The 13,240-nt window shown below is 44.5% G+C and overlaps 1 long non-coding RNA gene across 1 annotated transcript in view; it reads right to left on the reverse strand.

The window, feature by feature from the left end:
• Positions 1-255: 255 nt before the first annotated feature.
• LOC136569184 (uncharacterized) overlaps positions 256-13,240 on the reverse strand; it is a 41,710-nt gene continuing 28,725 nt past the window's right edge. Inside the window, exons 2-3 of the long non-coding RNA XR_010785321.1 lie at positions 1,320-1,420; positions 256-1,213 (exon numbers count right to left, since the gene is read on the reverse strand). This is a non-coding gene — a long non-coding RNA (uncharacterized lncRNA). The remainder of the gene's footprint in view (positions 1,214-1,319; positions 1,421-13,240) is intronic.

A 13,240-nucleotide genomic window follows, 5' to 3' on the forward strand; every position in this document is an offset into this window, starting at 1 on the left:
TCACTTCTTGCCAGAAATGTAAGTGGGATGAGCAGGTAAATGGTGCACTGGGTGAAGAACTGGATGAAAGGTAATTAACCTTCAATTACAATATTCCCCAAAAATACAATATTTTTGAAAAAAAAGCCAAACACAAAGGCAAGTGAAAGGAGGGTATGGAGGTCAGAATACTTTTAGTTTAAAAACAAACAAAAAAATTGTAAATTAGATTAGATTTAAAGAAAAATTAAATCAATACAACCCACTTCAGCAGAGAGATTTTGGAGAAGAGAAAGAAACTAAGTAAGTTTATTCTAGATTGCACATAGAAGTCTATTGTGACAGCCAATATTTGAGCAAGAAACTAGGAGGTTTTTTTTGAAAAAAATACATATTATACACACTATTCCTACCAAGGTGCACATATGAGTGAAAAACTCAAGAAATCAACCATATACTGACAAAACTTCCATGAAATTATTTTCAGCTTCAAATAAGACACCTGAATGCCACTCTGCAAACTTCCTTCCTGACACACCTGCACAAGACTTGGCATTGCAAAGCCATCCCCAGCCCCATGCAGAGACAGCAAGGACCAAGCAGACAACAGAATGTCAGCATTTGGCAATTTTTATGAATAGTTAAAAATACAGCACGGCGCTGAGAAATCTTACTTGGTTAGATTTAGATAACGAATTACACAGTAAATGAAATTAAAGAAACGAAGTCTTTCCACTCTGTCCTACGAATCTGAGCATTTTACAGTTTTTAATTAGGTTGCTCCAAGTTCACAGAAAACAAACAAAACAAACATTTCTAATTTTGTAGCCTACTGATGTGGATGAGCCATGCTAAGACCTAATTTAAATAAACAATGCTCTCCAAGCTCATCATCACATCTAGCCGAAATGAATAAAATATGGTGTGCAACACTGAGAAACGTTAAAATGAGAACAAATGAGAGCCAGGACAAGGGGATTTTTGGATTCCCACAGGTCATACATTGGAAAGCACCCTCCTCTCTTGAAGTAAACCTCCTTGTTTCAGACATCAACAGCAATCAAGGCAGCTTGTGTGATGGCTCTCTCTTTCCTTCATGGTAATTATTCTGGATCTGGTAGCCTCAAGTCCATAGGAATGAAGATCATGCAAAGACAATGGAGAATATGCTTCAGTAGGTTTTACTCTGAACCTTCTCCTCCTGTTCCTGTTGAGAGTTTTTCAAGGCTGCTCTCTGTCAATAGAAAGACATATGTATTTTGAGCAAACTCAGATTAAAGCCAGCTCCAAACTTGTTTCTAGATAGATTAATAGGGAAGAGGATAAAAACCAAACCAAACCTTAATATTCTGGTTATATCACGTGTTTTCCATCCTCCAACTGCCTGCAAAATCTTGGCCCTTCTTAGACTTCTTTGCTGATCTTTAACCTTCCCATAGACCTGAAAACCCAACACATCCAGTTGGTTAGTCAGAGAAAGTTCTACAAAAGTGGAAAAAGATGGGAAGATGCTTCCTTCCCAGGAGCAGCAGGGAAACCCTGCCTTTCCAAACCTGAACTTTTCAGTTTATAAGGTGAAGGAAGGAAACAAGCAGAAAGCAAAAATTAGTTGTGCTCTCATGACGTGTTCAACCTGGTATGAGGAAAAACTTATGTGATAAAATATTCTCAGCTTCACATTACCCTTGCTTGCAGAGGTCCTGTACCACTTTAATAATAATAATTTCATGCTATAGTAATTATTATATCCTGCTAAAGGAAACAAAGATTTAATTGTCACTGTGATCTCACAGTCACCACTATGCCAGGAATCACTGTGTCCCCTCAGTGATGGGTGATACCCACATAAGGTAAAACATTTAGCAGAAATGTTTTTTAAAAGAGTGTGGATGATTTGGAATGTCTTTGCTTCAGGAGGTGAACAATTTAATGTGACATTTAAGCCCCTTTGGAAACCATTGCTTTTGAGGTCTTTCCTGAGCAAGTCTCAGCTGTCCATGATTTTTTCCTCACCCCTGCCATTTTAAAGTATAGCAAAAATAGAAAAAAAAAACCAAAAAAACTGTTATGTGACCACCAGTATCCTATAATACAGTAGTGACACACCAGGAATTTATGAAGACAGAAAAGTTATGTAGTTACAAGCAGAACACAAACATTTCCATGGCTGATATATATTGGTAGCCAAATTCTTAATTGAATTGAAGATATTATACTTTTTCACACCAATAAGCAATGGTATTTTCAGGAATTGTCAGTGTTACTGAGCATAATTACAAAACAAAGCAGAAAACAAACAGATAATCATAATTTTCTTGATGAAAAACCTGAGGATGTGCTTCCTAAACTCCATTATCTTCCAGGACATTTTATTAATAAGATTAATTATTAATCTCTGCGTATAAAGGTAAAACAATACAGCTCATTAATCTAAACCCACCATTGATTATGTGTCATCTCCACTCAGTCATGACATGTGATAAAAGCTGAAACAGCCCTATCATCTGCCCGTAGCTTTTGAGAGTAAAAAGGGAGGCCAGCAGCCATTCCTGCCTTTCCATGCCTTGGATAAATCTGGGGCCCTTTAAACCAAAACACTCAAACAGGTGTGCCCAATTATTTATAAACAGAATTTCCCTGGCTGTTTCCAACCCAAACGCTCCGAGTGTTATGTCCCATTCCAGGGCGGCGCTGCCAAAAACCAGACCAGAAATTTGTGCCAAACACCTTGAAAGCACACTTTGAGCAGAAACACCGTTTGCATTCCCTGCCCACACCATCCAGTGAGCCTGCCTGTGTCCCGCAGGTGTTTTCCAAAGGCAAGTTTTGCTGCCAGGAAGGAAGGGGAGGAGCAGGTGCTGCACGGAGCCTTCTCAGTCGTTACAGGACAAGGCGCTGCAATTCCGTCCTGGAGAACCCAGTCACGGCCGAGCTAAATGATTTCATCTATGTGGAAATAAGACCTGCTGTGCACCCATGAGGTTTACACTGAGATAGCCCAGTTCCCCACAAAACTTCCCTTTCACCTGGTCTCGCACTGCTGTCACCACTTTTCTTAACTGAAACGTGGAAAAACAGAAGTGTTCATTCAACTGTTTGAGTCAGTGTTGACACGTGGCTAAGCTCTTAGAAAACCTCGAGTTTCCTGAGCTACAAACTCTGGAAAATATTGTATTTTCTCTGCTAAATCTTCATGCCAACAAGTAATCTAAGATTTTTCTTCTCCCTACACTTGGCTTGTGTTTTGCTTCTTGAACTTACACCTTGCATTATTTTTCAATGGGAAATTGGGGAAAAAATTACCCTTCTCTCTTCTTATGGTTTAAATCTAGTCAGCACTCTTCAATACTATTCCTTCTACAGCTTTCTCTTTTCTAGATTCAATAATCAATTTTTTTCCAGCATTTTCTTGGAAGAAAAAGGAATTTAACCAGTTAAATTAATGAAGCAAATACATTTTGTTTCATTATACAACACATTCTGCATTTTAAAGGTGCAAAGACAATTGAATAATTAATATGTGTGAACCAGAAATAAAGTATGACTTTGAAACTAAGAATTACATTTTCTTTTCAGAGTTTTAGTTTTAGACTTTCAACTTTTAGTGAAAGTTACATAGAACTGGGATGCTCTATGCACAATGCTCTATGTTTTCAAAAGGTACTTCAGATATTAGTTGTGTGTCTTGCCTATGAAGACAAAACACAGAAGTTATCCAATCTTATTTTATGACTACTAAAATTACACTTGCACAGTTGGTAGTCCAGAAAACTGAACTGACAGGTAAATGATGCTTATATGTTCTTAACCTGGATCAGGTTTTTGCAATGTGGGCTAGATGTAGAATAATTTTCTTTTTTTTTTTTTTTTTTGTCCCGAGACTTTGATAAAATAGGATTTGGTTTAGATCAATTAGTCCTGTTCTCTACCAGTTCTGAGCTTTGCTTCTTCAGTGTTTGAAAGGGATGTTACTGAAGGTATTACTGAAAATAATCATAAATCCATCAACCCCATTTAGCTTGAACTAAAAGGAATTTTAAAAGATATTTGAGAGATCATTTTTCATTTTTAGTTTAGTATCTGCTTTGTACTAAACTGCACTAGGTTAGCCTGACATAAATAGGTTTTTTCTTGCATGGGTCAAAGGCCAAAGAAGATCAATCTTTTGGATCTGAGAACCCATTTAAGTACTGATTTTACTACTAGTTTGATGCTTCCACTCCTTTACCAGCTCAGAGTATCAAGAACTCAATTGCCTTTGGGCTGAGCAACAATAAAAGGCTATTTATGAGGCTATGTGCACAGAATGTGACATAAATAGATCATAAATAGAGTGAATCAAAACCCACTCTTTTTATTAATGTTGCAAATTCAGTTTCTGATGAATCATGGAGCAATACAGACAAAATATGTTTATGACCACACTGCATTTGAAAGGTGACTGTCAATTAAAATACAGGAAGACAAGGATACTAATTCTTACAATCAAATAGAACTTCCTTGAAGGTAACAATATTTTTCAACTACAGAATTGCTAAATAATAATTCCATGTTCCCATAAAAACCATCCCTGAAATTTCATGGTATGAGCTAGCATTGGTATTTAGAATAAGAAGCTGCACCTGGAATCTTGGGAAATGGAAAACATAAAAACCAGAAAGATTTATTTTCTTATGCAACAGGGAGAATCTGAATGAAAATACAGTAAAATGACAATCTAATTCTGAATGCTCTGAATTGTAAGGAGTACACAATATGGTGTTTGGCAGATCTCCAGTAAAAGTACAGCCTCTCTTCCAATAGAGAAAATTAAAAAATTATACATTAGAAAGCATAAAAACTTGAACTGTTCCCTTGAACTGGGTAATAAGGAAATTAAGGAGACTGGTGGGTAGCTTGGATGGTAAAATAATAGCAGTGTACAAGAGAAATATAAAAAGGACTGGAAAAACCATTGAAATCTCATGTTCCTCCCTTTGGTCCTTCTTTAGATCAGAATTGTAGCACTTTGCTATTTCTTTACAGTTACAGAGACACCCCTTGTGGTGAAAACAGACATTTTTATGGTTGGGGGTTTTTTTAGGACAGGTAGTCACATCCAGTTTTCTGGATATTTTTTTCGTTTTGTGTAAGTATATAGCTATATTTGTATATACATGCACCAATTTAATTCAGATATTTTGGGAGTACGTTCAGTTTTAGCTGATGGTCCAAGAACTGCAGTAGAAAGGTAGAAAGGTACCTCTGCCAGGTACAGAGGCCTGAAAGGTGTTAGCGGTTGTGAGTGTGAAGGACAAAATAACAATTTGCTTCAGCCTAAAAAGATTATGGAGTCAAAGAAGGAAAAGTTATTTTAATTAATTCTGTTTTATAATTGTTGTTACCTGTGGTTTAGATGTGGTTTGCTTAATCTGCTCATTGCATTTAAGTGCTGCATTTAAGTTAAGTGCTGCTGGGATCTAGGAGAGGAGAGTGGAAGACATGACCAAAAAAGGGTGAGAGGGGAGGGGACAGAAGCGTAGGAGGTGGGAAGAGGGGGGAAGTTCCTGAGTACATCCAATGGGAATGGGGACAGGGACCGCGTCTGGCTGGAAAGGGTATAAAAAGCTGTGATTTTTAACAATGGCTGAGTTTGCTCTTTTCTGCAGGGAGTGAGATGAATCTGGCTCAACTGACTCATCATCACAAAGAGTTTGGGGGTTTTTTTGGGGTTTTTTTTGGTTTTTTTTTTTTTGTTTTTTTTTTTTTTTTTTTTTTTTTGTTTTTTGGGTTTTTTTTGCTTTGAGGACTTTGTCCTCTCTCAGTTGCTCCACATGAGGGACTGACTTAATTTTGAAATACGAACGCCTCAACACTGTGTAGTTTTATTTCTGAAGTGTGGGCTATAAATGCGATTTAACTTAACGTCGAGTGGAAAAGCAGCAGAAGGGCTGCACAGTAACAGCACATGCACAAAGAAAGGCTCTGCTGCTGGGCATCCAAGGGCTGTGTCTCTGGGGAGATTCCTCCAGGCACTGCTGGGGTGAGGAGAGCCTCTGCCACCAGGCTCTGGGCTGCTCCTGCTGCTCTCCAAAAACCCCTCGGACAACCAGACCACGGCAAGGGTGTTACAATCCAGTTTAAAACCCAGAAAAGCAAAGAAAAAGTCTCTGTGTCTAAACTGGAAAGACTCTGAAGGTTCAAAATACTCTTAAAAAATGAGATTAAAACCAAATGAGATTAAATGCTGATGCTAAAAAATGGATACATTCTTATTTAATATAGACAGACCCAAGGGTGGGTTGCTGCTGAGGGTGTACGAGCTACATGCACTAATTATTTTAAAATTGTAGAAATCCTATACTACACATGTGCATTCCTGTATTTTGTCCACCTTGAAAGCTTTCATTTAAAAATTGCTTTTTATATTACTATTTCAGTATTGGTTCTGATTCCAGGCAACAGCACCTGCAGAATGGGCAGCTGCAGTGACTTAGACCAAGGATTCCCAAAATATCCCATGACTCACAGTATTTTATCATTCCAATGCGAAACTCTCACTGCCCTGGGGGAGGTACTGAGCATTCCCACACAAACCTAACCATATATAATTTTTGGACTTGGGAGAACACCACCACTCCCTCAAGGGATATTGACCTTCCACAGGACCACCACTTTGAACAAGAATGCCACCATCACTTGAACTAGGACTGCGACCATCGCACTGACCAACAGCATGCCAGGCTGTAGTCTGACTTTGTGGGTCTAAGCCAGTTTGCTCTGTATCATTGCATTTATAGTAATCTCTCCAGCAAATTGTAACTCTGACCTGAAATCATTCTTAAGGTAGCGCAGTGAGGTTCATTTCTCCTGCTGGCTCACTTTCAAACCAGCACATCTTTCCATCCCAAAACATGTTTAAATGCCAGAGACTAAATGAGTTGCAGAAAGCCCTGGAGATGCTTTTAGTTTTGTGAAAGCACAGCCCAGCCCGAGGGAAGGGTCCCTGCAGATCGAGCAGGGGCAGAGAAGCCGGCACGGCCATTTCCAGCACCTGCCCTGCCTGCTCCAGCAGGGCCTGGCAGCAGCCCCCGGCCGCAGAGGCTGAACGCCGGTGTCTCCGAGGCTTCCCAGCGGTCCCCACCGGTGTGGGAGGTCACGGCTTTGACCCTCAGTCCCTGTCCCCAAGAGTGCCCCAGACACTTGGGTGGGAGCACATCCCAGCCGGGATCCGTAAGGGCGGGATCGCCCCAGAGCAAAGCCCCGAGCTCTCCTTCCCTGGGCTCTGTTGCCGCCTCCCACCTTCTGCTGTGCCGCAGGTCTCCGGGGAAGCGCTCCTGGCTGCTGCAGAGCTCCTCAGGTGGAAGGAGCCGGAGCTTCTGGAGCAGCCGCGGGGGATCGGCGGGGGTGAGCCCCAGGGCCAGGCTGGGCCGGGGCTGCCCCTTCCCTCCGGCTCTGCTGCAGCCGCAGAGCCGCGCCCTCGGTCCTGCCCTCGACAGCACAACCCCCGAGGGCTCCGGAGCCCCTCTGCCCTGTCCGGAGCACCTCTGCCCTGTCCCGCCGAGCCGGGGGAGGCCTCCGGCCAGCGGGGGCAGGGGAGCTCCGGCCGCAGGGCCTGCTCTGGCGGGCTGCGGGCTCTGGGACGGGCCCGTGCCCCTGAGCTCTCTGGGCTGCCGAGGGACGGGAGCCGGGCTGAACAGAGCCTCGGGTACCTGCAGTGTTAGCGTTCGGAAACATATAACCACGAAAATGATCATCTGTCGGTGCTTTTATTAAGAGCTCTGGGTGTCAGGAGTATTCAACTCAAATCTGACTCCGACCATACATTCAAGATGAACATGTTTTTATATTCTATCGTTATATAACTTTTATGTTAATTATTAAACTTATATTGTTCTATTGTATACATAGATGTCAGTCAAGCATGGCTTCTCAGGGTTCCCCCTTAAATTTCTAACATAGTTTCTCGTTATTCTTCTTAAGATTATACAATATATTTAGTTACTAAACAATCATCACATCTAACAATTATATCATTTATCATACTGCTTAGGCGGGTTCAACACAAAGCCTAACATTTCAGAGTCTATTTTAACATTTTCCCAGGTCCCCACTATCAGCAGGATCCCCGGGCCCATGCGAGAGGCTCGGGTTCGCTGGTGAGGCCGTTCCCGGGGTCCCTCTTGGGCAGCCGGGCTCCGTCCCCCAAGCCCAGGGGACGCCCCGGGCAGGGCCTCGGGCCCCCCCTGCTCTTTCTGCCCTCACAGCCGGGCTCGGCGGGCACCTCGGCCAGTGCCGCGCCCGGGCTAACGCTGCTGCTGCTGCTGCGGGCAGGACTGGGGCGGCTGCGGGCAGAGCTGGCGGAGCTGCTGGCGGAGCTGCGGGAGCTGACGGAGCTCCGTGCCTGGGGATGGCCGCACCGAACCGAGGGGCCGGGCTGAGGAGAAGCCGGCTCCGATCTGCAGCTGAGTGCGGAGCGAGGGCTGCGGGCAGCTCTGCAGACACGGGGGCTGATGTGGGCTCTGTTTCTTTGGGTCACAGCCCTCCAGCCCCTGGAGGTGGCCCTCCATCCCACCGTGCCCGGATCCTGAGGAGACCAAGGAAGCAGCATGGACCAGGACACTCCCTGTGGGCGCTGTGCTGCTGCCAATTGTGCCAGCAGCAGCCTGGGGCAGGCAGGGTGGTTTATGTCTGCAAGATCATACAGGTGTCATTCAGCATGGATACCACCCTATCCCATAGGACTAAGGCTGGCAAACTCTTGTTATGGTCAGGTTATTAAATCAATAGAAATGCCTCTATTACCTTAATTTCCTTGCAACATTACACCCTATTTTTTCCTCCACTGGTTGTGGTATTTGGAAGGTACAGACTTCCCAATCCACCTACTACATACCCATTCTTAGGATAGACCCCCCTCCATGAAATTTAATTCTACCCTGGTGCAAAACTTAATACTCATAAACTCTAAGTCTTAGTTCCTCTTCCCAAAGGTCAGCACTTTAGCACGACCTTAACTGAGCAGCAGTCTATATCCAACTAATAAAGTTTGCAAATGTAATGGGTCCTCTCATTGTTTCCTTATATCCAAGTGTCTGGCCTTATCTACAAGCAGATTTACAGACTCTATTTGTAAGGATGCATTTGTCTATTACTCTTCTCTATGCCACCTTTAGTTATAAATTATTTATATCAACTGATTACAGTAACCATTGCAGTCAGATATAGTGACCTTAACTGGAACTTTTTACTGCACCATCCAAGTACAAGTCCAGGCTGCTCTTTTTGAAACAATATTGACACAATTATGTTAAACACAGCAAAACCAATTGCTAAGTAGAGCTGGACATTCCACAGCCAAACCAACAGCAGGGGAGAAACCTCCCTTGCCTGTCAGGTGCTGGCAGGGAGGCTTGGGTCAGTGCTGGGGCTTTTGGAGTGCTGACTCATCCCCTTTGTTCAAGGGTGTTTAGGCACATGTGTGTTGGTTTTGTGGTGCTGATGAAGTCAGCAAATTTGTGCTAGAAAGTTCTCTGCTTTCCCTAGTTTGATTTGTTCCCAGTTACCTCATTACCCTTGGTTGGTCAGTGTACCCCTGTTTTCATATCTTTTGTTGTTTTTCATATCTTTTCCTGTTGGACCTCGCCCTCAGAGCCCGCCTTGACCCTAACCTATATGTACCTCTGCCTTACCCTAGACCCCAGGCTTCTGCTAGTCTCTTCTGGTGTACTCCCATGTAGTTTGTTCGCCTTCCAGTTTCTTATTTTCCAGTTATTGGTGCTCAGTTCCTGAGCCACTAGTCCGGACATGTGTCTCTCTCCCCAAAGTTACCTAATTGGATTCCTGGCATAGTTGCTACTGGTCCAAAGCTGTCTGGGCCTGGATTGGATTGCAACATCTGGCACCCGAACAGGGACCCCTGACATTCAGGAAGCCTGTCAGGAACCTGCCCTGCCTCTAGGAGTGGGTCGTAGGACCTTGCCCTTCTCACGTGTGCTGGCAACAGGGCTGGGAGAACTTCGGCAGATAAGGAGCAAGGAGGACGCTGCCTTATCACCTACCTACCTTCGAGGAGAAGACAAGAGAAGGATGGACATCCATCCCATTAATTTCCTCTCAATTGGAGTTCTAAATAAAGTTTTTAAAATGGGTGTGAGGATATCAACTGCAGCAGAGATCAAGACATTTACCAAAATTTTAAGTTAAAATGGGCAAAATGGGGCAAAAAAATTGAGAAGAACTTCTTAAAGAATTAATTCAGTGTATCCATGGAAATTTTGTGGATATTGCTGAGCCCAAGATAAATTCACTGGACTTTTGGGACTTGGTAGCGAAAAAGCTTTATAATTCAGCAGCAAATTGAGACTTCTCCACACAGAAATTGATTCTAATCTTCAAAATTACATTTGACATGATAAAGAGAGACCAAAAGTAAAAAGAAATGAGAGAGAAGTTACTTGACACATGTTGTGGTCCATGGTGGTGGTGGATGCAACTTTCCCCGAGAGCATCAGCACACACAGGCACACACACTGACAAAGCAATCAAAAGTGAAGACACAGGAGGGTCCAGGCATGGAATTCCAATGAGTGTCTATTAGGGTTTGACACTGCAGGGGTCTAGGGGCCAGAGACAAAGACAGAGGAGGGTCCAGGGTTGTGGTGGTGTATTTTTTCCTTACAAATTTGTAATGGTTTGTTCTGTTGCCCCTATGCAGGTGGTTTGTCCCTGAGTAATATCCTCCCACCTCCCTTGTCCATCTTCCCAAAGACCTGCCCTCTGTTCCAGCTCTTTCTATGTCCATCATTGTAACCCTGCCCTTCTCCCTTGTCTGTCAGGATGACCCCACCTTCGTTTCCAGAACTTGTCATTTGTGTATCCCCTGAGACCCCATTGGTTTCCTCAAACTGTTCTCCTTTGCTATTCCCTATTGGCCTAGACATTGTAATCCTTGCCTTGCTCTCCTCCCAGGTGCCTTGCAATTGGTCAAAGATTGTACCCACCCCTAAGACCTCCCCAATACATAAGTTGAAGTGTGGCTTTGTTCAGTGCCTTTTGTCCCTGATCCTTTCCAGGAATAAACTTTTTCTTGGGGAGCCATACGAAAGGTCCTGCCCTGTTCTTTGTCCTGATCTTCAGTGTGGAAACAGCCAGTGCTGTGGAGAACAGCCTTGCTGCTGTGGTATTAAGCAGCCCTGCTCTACCACCACCTGGACCGATCCAGGTCAGGGGTGGCCAATCTCGGCACAGTCCAGGAAGGAGCCAGCTGGAGATTCACCTGGTGTTCACATCACAGGCTATAAATACCGTGAAAGAGGGCATGGAAGAGAGCATCAGAGATCCAGTAGTTTGAGGGCTCAGGAATGGTACACAGGGAAGAGACCAATAGGGAATCCCAGGGTGGATAGGCAGGGACATAAACAGTGGGAAGACACGGAAGGGAGATCCTAGAACATGAACATATAAGGATAAAACATATAAGGAAACATATAAAAGGGATAGGGAAGGCCAGCAGGCCAATGGGGAGGACAGAACTGGGACAAATTAACGTTGTGCTGCTGAGCAGCGTTGGGGAAACCTCTTTCCTTACCTTGAGCTGTGAAGAGTGCCTGGATCCTGGAGCTATGGTGCATCTCTCCAGGGTATTGGCCACTGCCCTTTCACTGGCACATTAACAGAGACCTCCACAGACACAGAGCAACAAAAGCCTAATTCAGATCAGCTCAGGGACACCAACAAACCCTTCCTCTTCGAGCTTTTTCCTTCCGTGTACTCTGAGGACAGATACGGGGCCGAGATGGCAAAAGCTTGTGCCCATGGCTGGCCTGGGGAGTGAGGTGCCTTAGCTGGTGATCCTGCTGCCGTGTCTGCCATCACCTGTCCCTCCACCTGGGGTCTGAGAGAGTACTGCACAGACCATCGCAGATCTCCCCCGCGCCGTCCCACCAGTTCCCTCGTGTTTCCCTTATCCTTCTGACATTACTGATAGGAAGCCGTACACCTCCATAATACCACCAACCGCTACATTAAAAATGACTCAGTGCATCCCTCCGGGTGTCCAGAGTTGCCAAGGACTCCGCCGGGGGGCTCGGAGACCCTGGCACGCAGCCCAGAGCACATGGGGATTTGATTGTGACCCGTGGAACAAATTACCAGCTTTGTATGACCTGAAAGTCACAGAAGTTTGAATAGCATAATAATAAAATTATCACAGGGTGAAAATGTAGATTGTAGGATTTTTGGTATGGAGGCTATGGGGACAAGATGGAGGAACTTGGGCGTGTCCAGCCTTTCTTCTTCTTCTTGGTCTCTGTTTTCTGCAGTGATGTAGGCACTTTGGGATTGGTTTAGAATAGAAGTGCACTGTGTAACATAGGTGATAGGTATTGGAAAGTAATCATAAATATGTTACACGTAGTTTGTAGTATAAAAAGACAACACCGCCTCAGGGGTGGTCAGAGTGCCTTTGGTTGCCCTGCTGAGCAGATCTCGGCTGGACAGAAAGAAAATTTTATAGATAAGAATTAATAAACAAGACCGAAAACTGAAGAGCTCTGACTCTTTCTTCGGACGCACAGGCCGAAACAGGGGCCTTTCGCACATCTCAGGGCAGCAGTTAACAACCAAAAACCTGAGAGGCCATCTTGAAGATCATTTTAATACCTTCAGTCAATGCCCTGAGTCGTTAGGAAACCCCATCCAAAGCCCCACCTACTGTCCTGCCCACTCCATCTCAGGACACCCAGCGCTCCAAGAAAACTCCCCCTCCTGCCTGTACCACTTGTCTAAAACCCACTTCCCTTTTCCAGAGGCTGGAACCCCAACCACCTGGGTTCTGGAAGTGCACACCCACAAAATGGCGGTGCCTGCATCACCTTGGCCTGCCTCAAGACATAGTCTGAGGCAAGACCACAGGTTCAAGAAGGTGTATTGTTGCAGCTGTAATTGCTGCTGGTAAAGTCCAGGATGCAAAAAGGCCTTTGCATAGTAACCACAGATGTTTAATTCAGCAGGCCAGTAAGATGCTCAGGGTCCAAAGCACGCTCATGGGAGCCCCTCAGGTTTCTCTCTTCCCAGAGGTAGGGGCTGACCTGTGGTCTCAGGGCAATACAAAGATGAGGGCCAGTTGGGGAATTGGGAGGGAGTGGCTCAGGGATGTAGGAACAGGGAAAGGAGCCAATGGGGTCCCAACAGCCCCAGAGGGAAGCCTCTCATGTTTCCCCAAGCCAAGGAATGCCTCCCAGGGTCCCCCCAACTCTTCCTTTCAATATTATTAAGAAAG

The sequence above is a fragment of the Molothrus aeneus genome, chromosome Z, assembly GCF_037042795.1.
Source record: "Molothrus aeneus isolate 106 chromosome Z, BPBGC_Maene_1.0, whole genome shotgun sequence".
Lineage (NCBI taxonomy): Eukaryota > Metazoa > Chordata > Aves > Passeriformes > Icteridae > Molothrus > Molothrus aeneus.